The sequence below is a fragment of the Protobothrops mucrosquamatus genome, unplaced genomic scaffold, assembly GCF_001527695.2.
Source record: "Protobothrops mucrosquamatus isolate PMUCROS unplaced genomic scaffold, P.Mucros_1.0 scaffold4495, whole genome shotgun sequence".
Lineage (NCBI taxonomy): Eukaryota > Metazoa > Chordata > Lepidosauria > Squamata > Viperidae > Protobothrops > Protobothrops mucrosquamatus.
Window position 1 is genome coordinate 1 of NW_015390401.1, and position 6,830 is coordinate 6,830.

Here is a 6,830-nt window from a genome sequence, read left to right on the forward strand (position 1 = left end):
GAAGTCCACCCCTCTTAAAGCATGCTGGCTGGGGGATGCTGGGAGTTGAAGTCCACCCCTCTTAAAGCATGCTGGCTGGGGGATGCTGGGAGTGGAAGTCCACCCCTCTTAAAGCATGCTGGCTGGAGGATTCTGGGAGTGGAAGTCCACCCATCTTAAAGGATACTGGCTGGGGGATTCTGGGAGTTGAAGTCCACCCCTCTTAAAGCAAGCTGGCTTGGGAATTCTGGGAATGGAAGTCCACCCCTCTTAAACCATGCTGGCTGGGGAATTCTGGGGGCTAAAGTCTATCCATCTTAAAACAGGCTTCCTGGAGGATTCTGGGAGTTGCAGTCCACCCATCTTAAAAGTTGCCAAGGTTGAGAAACACCTTGAATCTAATATTGTAAATAAAAAATAGCTAAGATCCTTCCAGCTGGAGAGAAATCCCCAATGAGATAATATATATATATATATATATCCATATCTGCCGACTTTCAGAAACGTTCCTCCCAAACCTGCCAGAGTTTTGCCCAAATGTTTTGAAGTCAGGTGCTCTTCTTTTCCCGCTTCACAGTCACCTTAAAAACGGACTCTGGAAACTCCCGGGAGTGGCCCATTTGCCTGGGACTGATTCCCTGTCCCATGTGCCACGAAGAACTAGGAACATCTGGACAGGAGAAAGGGAGAAGGAGGAGAAAACCTAAGCAAGTTCAAGGGTTCACTACCATTGGAAGACTTAGGTGTTCCCTTCTCTAAAATGGGCATAAGGCGCCCACGGATTTTAAGGGGGGATTGCGATAGTCCTTGACTCACTGCCTCGTTTAGCAACAGAAGGTTCGGGCTCAGCTGTGGCCTGGAGAAAGAGAAGAGACCCTCCCTAGTGTCTTGGCCTGTAAAAGGGGAGGGGGCGGGGAAGAGGTGCACTTTTAGGCTTGCAGAATCCTGTTAATGTGTTCGCGCCTCCGGTTTGTTTCACCTGGGAAGGCTTACCGGAATGCAGGCCGCGAGCCCTTCCAGGTGAACAGCGCCTGGAAGTCTCCAGCGCATTACGTTGAGTGCAAGAAGTGAGTCAATTTGCAGTCAGCCGGCTCTCTCCGCCTTGGGACTGTCTGCCTGTATTATGCGTCTCGAGATGACGTGTGCAGTTGGCAGACGGGCGCAGAAGCCAGGGAGGGCGGAGAGGCTGGCGGCCGAAAGCTAAGAACAAAACGGAATTGGATATTTCTAAATTTTTGGATGCCGGTTTGTTGGTGACTTCACACTTTTATGAAAGCTGCAAGGAGCAGATCTGCTTTGAGAGCTGGAGAATAGAATAGAATAGAATAGAATATTTATAGAATAGAATAGAATAGAAAATATGGAATAGAATAGAATAGAATAGAATAGAATAGAATAGAATAGAATAGAATAGAATAGAATAGAATAGAATACAAAATATGGAATAGAATAGAATAGAATAGAATATGAATAGAATAGAATAAAATAGAACAAGGAATGAATAGAATATAAATAGAATAGAATATTTATAGAATAGAATATAATAGAATAGAATAAGAATAGAATAGAATAGAATAGAATACAAAATATGGAATAGAATAGAATAGAATAGAATAGAATAGAATAGAATAGAATAGAATAAGGAATGAATAGAATATAAATAGAATAGAATATTTATAGAATAGAATAGAATAGAATAGAATAGAATAGAATAGAATAGAATAGAATAGAATATAGGAATATAGGAATAGAATAAAATAGAATAGAATAGAATAGAATATAGAATATAGAATAGAATAAGGAATGAATAGAAAAGAATATGAATAGAATATAATATTTATAGAATAGAATATAGAATATAGAATATAGGAATATAGGAATATAATATAGAATAGAATAGAATAACAGAGTTGGAAGGGACCTTGGAGGTCATCTAGTCCAACCCGCTGCTTAAGCAGGAGACCTTGTACCATTTCTGAGAGACGGCTGTCCAGAATCAGCTGAGAATTAGCCAATTCGGGCGGTCCTCCACTTATGACTGCAACCGAACGCAAAATTTCTGTCGCTAAGCAAGGCAATTGTGAATTCCTCCCCCGTTTTATGACCTTTCTAACCACCGCTGCTAAGGGGATCACGGCAGTTGTTAAGTTGTGAAGCGAATCTGGCTTCCCCGTTGACTTTGCTTTCCAGAAGATCGCAAAAGGGGATCACGTGACCCCGGGACTCTGCGACCGTCATAAATGTGAGTCAAGTTGCCAAGCATCTGATTGCGCCAGCAATCATTTCAGGAATATTTTAAATTCTCCAGCATTTATTCACAGATGTTTCCGTTACCTGGAGAGGAAGAAATAGACTCATCCTCCTGTTTCTTAGTCTCCTCCTGCGTTTGTTTCAACTCCTAGGAAAATGAGGAAATAAGAAAAGACATAGAAAAAGCATTAAGAAAGAATTTTTTTAAAAAAATATTTTGTATATATACCGTAACGGTAAGGCACAGAGTACTGTGGGGAGAGCTCAAGGCTTGGAGAAACGAAATGCAATTGTAAAAAGGAGGCCCAGTGGTAAGATAAAGCTAGTCCTCATTTAACAACCGTAATAGGAACTGGTCATTTGGTCATTAAGCGAAGCAGTTGCTAAGCGAAACCTCGACCGTGTCTTGCCATCTGACTTCAGCTCCACAGATCTGCCCAGGTCCTGAATGAAGGACTGGTGGATAAGTTCCATTATCATCCCCGTCGTAACGGCCGACGGTCACTGAACGAGGACTCTCTGTACCGTAGTTAATTTACACAAGCAGGAAGCAGAGAAGGCAGATAATTTGGGAGAGATGATTTTGCAAGTTCTGCTGAGAGCTTCACAACAAGGTCTGGAACAACCGAACAACATGTTGAGCCAAAACACACACACACACACACACACTCTTTCTCAATCTCTCTTTCTCTCTCTCAATCTCTCTCTCTCTTTCTCAATCTCTCTCTCTCTCTCTCTCAATCTCTCTCTCTCTTTCTCAATCTCTCTCTCTCTCTCTCTCAATCTCTCTCTCTCACTCTTCAATCTTTCTCTCTCTCTCAATCTCTTTCTCAATCTCTCTTTCTCAATCTCTCTCTCTCAATCTCTCTCTCTCTTTCTCAATCTCTGTCTCAATCTCTCTCTCAATCTCTCTTCAATCATTCTCTCTTTCTCAATCTCTCAATCTTTTTCTCAATCTCTCTTCAATCTCTTTCTCAATCTCTCAATTCTCTCTCAATCTCTCTTCAATCTCTTTCTCAATCTCTCTCAATCTTTCTCTCTCTCAATCTCTCTCTCTTTCTCAATCTCTCTCAATCTCTCTCTCTCAATCTCTCTCTCAATCTCTCTCTCTCACTCTTCAATCTTTCTCTCTCAATCTCTCAATCTCTCTCAATCTCTCTCTCTCAATCTCTTTCTCAATCTCTCTCTCAATCTCTCTCTCTCTCTTCAATCTTTCTCTCTCTCTCAATCTCTCTCTCTCTCAATCTCTCTCTTTCTCAATCTCTCTATCAATCTTTCTCTTTCAATCTCTCAATCTTTCTCAATCTCTCTCTCAATCTCTTTCTCTCTCAATCTCTCTTTCTCAATCTCTCAATCTCTCTCTCTCTCTCAATCTCTCTCTCTCTCAATCTCTCTCTTTCTCAATCTCTCTATCAATCTCTTTCTCTCTCAATCTCTCTCAATCCCTCTCTCAATCTCTCTCTCAATCTTTCTCTCTCTCAATCTCTCTCAATCTCTCTCTCAATCTTTCTCCTTCTCAATCTCTTTCTCTCTCAATCTCTCTCTCTTTCTCAATCTCTCTCTCTCTCTCTCTCTCAATCTCTCTCTCTCTTTCTCAATCTGTCTCTCTCTCTCTCTCTCACACACACACACACACAAACACACACTCTTTTGGTGCGGGGCTGGCACTTTCCCTACCTCTTCATTTTGCGGTGGAAAATCCTCAGAACTCGTAGAAAGAGGAAGAGGAGGAGAACAGAGGACAAAATTAAAGCAATTCCTTAGCTAACGGAAAAGCAGATTAGTGGAATAACAAGATCTGGAAGGGACTTTGGAGGTCTTCTAGTCCAACCCCCTTGCTCAAGCAGGAGACCCTACTCCATCCTAGTCTCTTAAAGTGACGGAGCACCCGCAATTTCTGGTGGCAAGGCGTTCCACTGGTTAATTGTCCTCCTTGTTGTCAGGAAACCTCTCCTTAGTTCTGGCTTGTAAGCAGAACCATTCCGTGTCCTAATTAATGGACTTCGTTAATTTCATTGAATCTGCTCATCAGAACTAACCAGGATGGCCAGTTTCTTCTCCCTCCCTCCCCCCCAACCCCAATTTCTTTTGCCCCCGCGAGTGATTCAGGCCCCGAACGCTGTTTGGAGAAAACTTTGGGTACCTCAGGGGAAGATCTTCATCAGGAATATCTTCAGAGCCCCTCTGCAAGAACACAAGGCAGATGAGAAAGACCTTCCCTTGGTCCCTCGTTCTGGGGGGGGGGGCGTCCAGCCTCCCCCCCAAAAAAAATATCTTCCCGCATCGACCAGTTTTGCACATTTCAAGGAATTTTGGGGAGGAGAATCTGCAAAATGCAGGACCGGAAGTCGGAAATATTTGGGTGGTGTGCAGTCCTCCCTTTAAAACCGCAAGAGGAAAAAGGGAATGGAATAATAAGAGATGAATAAACAAATAAAACAAATAATGCCCACCGCCAGCAAAACATACCCTGTCTTGGCTCCTGAAGAAATCCTCGCTGAAGATTTTAGACAATCTTGGAAGAAAAGAAAAGTTGGATCAAAGTAGCTGGAGAAAGCTGCTGTTGTTTTTAACCTACAGTGAAAAGTTTTCTCTGCTCATTTTTGTTAAAATATTGAAGTTACTGAACCGGTTAACAGGAGTAAAAAAAGTGAGTCATAAAGTCACTAACTAGTAGCAGTTAAAACAATGTTTCTCAACAATAGCCCCTTTAAGATGGGTGGACTTCAGCTCCCAGAATTCCCCAGTCAGCATGCTGGCTGGGGGATTCTGGGAGTGGAAGTCCAGCCATCTTAAAGCATGCTGGCTGGGGGATTCTGGGAGTTGAAGTCCAGCTATCTTAAAGCATGCTGGCTGGGGGATTCTGGGAGTTGAAGTCCAGCTATCTTAAAGCATGCTGGCTGGGGGATTCTGGGAGTTGAAGTCCACTCCTCTTAAAGCACGCTGGCTGGGGGATTCTGGGAGTGGAAGCCCACCCCTCTTAAAGCATGCTGGCTGGGGGATTCTGGGAATGGAAGTCCAGCCATCTTAAAGCATTCTGGCTGGGGAAATTACCAATTTTCTGTTTGGTCTGCACCATTAAGTGGACGTTCCAGGCCCTTTGGGTGAATTCCTGGCTTTGTTTAAAAATAAACTTTTCTTAAGTTTTATTTTTGCTTTTTCAAAGATGAGGGAAGGGTGACCCATCTTGGGTTTTTTTTTCTTTCAAAGAGGACATACTCTGTCACCTGGTCTCTTTCCAGCTGAGATTTCTTCAAGGATTTCTACAAAATACAAACACACACACACAGACACACACAAAGTCAAAGACACACACATACACACAACATAGATGTAAAGAGGACAGATCAGACAGGCAAAGCACCCCCAAAAATTAGTCCCTTTGTTCCCCCTCCTGCTAGGAAACTCACGCCAAGTCAGCTTTCCCCAATCTGATGTCCTCCTGGACTACAATAACCATCACCCCCAGGCAGAAGAGTCCTTGAGAACAGCCCAGTCCCATATAACGCCCCCTCTCTTTGCAAAACTCACGTTTATTACTATGAGATTGGGGGAGAGGGGGTGTTACACATCACACAAACGGTTGAACAGCAATATAGAGATTTACGAACATAATTCCGCTGTCCAAGAAGTTTCCAAAAACCAAAAACAATTACACCCCAAATAAAATAAAATAAAGTAAATAAATCACATCTTACTGTGCGGAAGCCGACCATCCTTTTGGTTTTCGACTTCTTCATAAATCTTCAAGAGAAAAACAAGAGAAAAGTTTTAAGGGTTCGTTTTCCGGCACGATGCAAAAAAATGTCCATTTGGGCATTTCAAAGCCCCTTTACAGGTCCTCCTCGACTTACGACCAAAAATTGAGCCCCAAATTCATGTTACTAAGCGAGACGTTTGTTTCGTAAGTATTGCCCCATTTTATGACCTTTCCCCTCTTGACTTTGCTGGTCAGAAGGTCGCAAAAGGGGATCACGTGACCCAGCCGGGACACGGCAACTGTCATACATACGAGTCAGTTGCCAAGCAGCTGAATTTGGATCATGTGACCATGGGGAGGCTGCAACGGTCGTGTGAAAAACGGTCCTCTTTTTTCAGTGTAAGTTTGAACGGTCACTAAATGAACCATTATAAGCCGAGGACTGCCAGTAACTTTTAAAAGGGTTTGGGGAAAGGCTGATGAAGCCCCCTCCCATCAGATAACCTCCACAGCCAGGGAAGAATGAAACTCGCACACAGGACACTGTTCCGGGTGAAAATCCGAGCACGGCCCGTGGTCAAGCAGTTCCGTACCGTGGCATCCAGTCCCGTGGCTGATCCCGTGGCTCTGCGTCCTCAGAGGTTTGCTGCAATGGAATGGGACAGTTAAAGGAGAAGGGATGGCGGATGAGAGGAGGAGGAGGAAGGAGAAGAAGAAGGAGAAGGAGAAGAAAGAAAAGATGGATGAGAAGAGGAAGAGGAGAAGAAGGAGGTGGAGAGGAAGGAGGAAAAAAGGAAGAACGAAAAGTAGAAGAATGTATAAGAGGGGAGGAAAAGTGTAGAAGAGAAAGAGAAAAAAGTGAAGAGGAAAAGGAGGAGGAGGAGGAGGAGGAGGAGGAGAA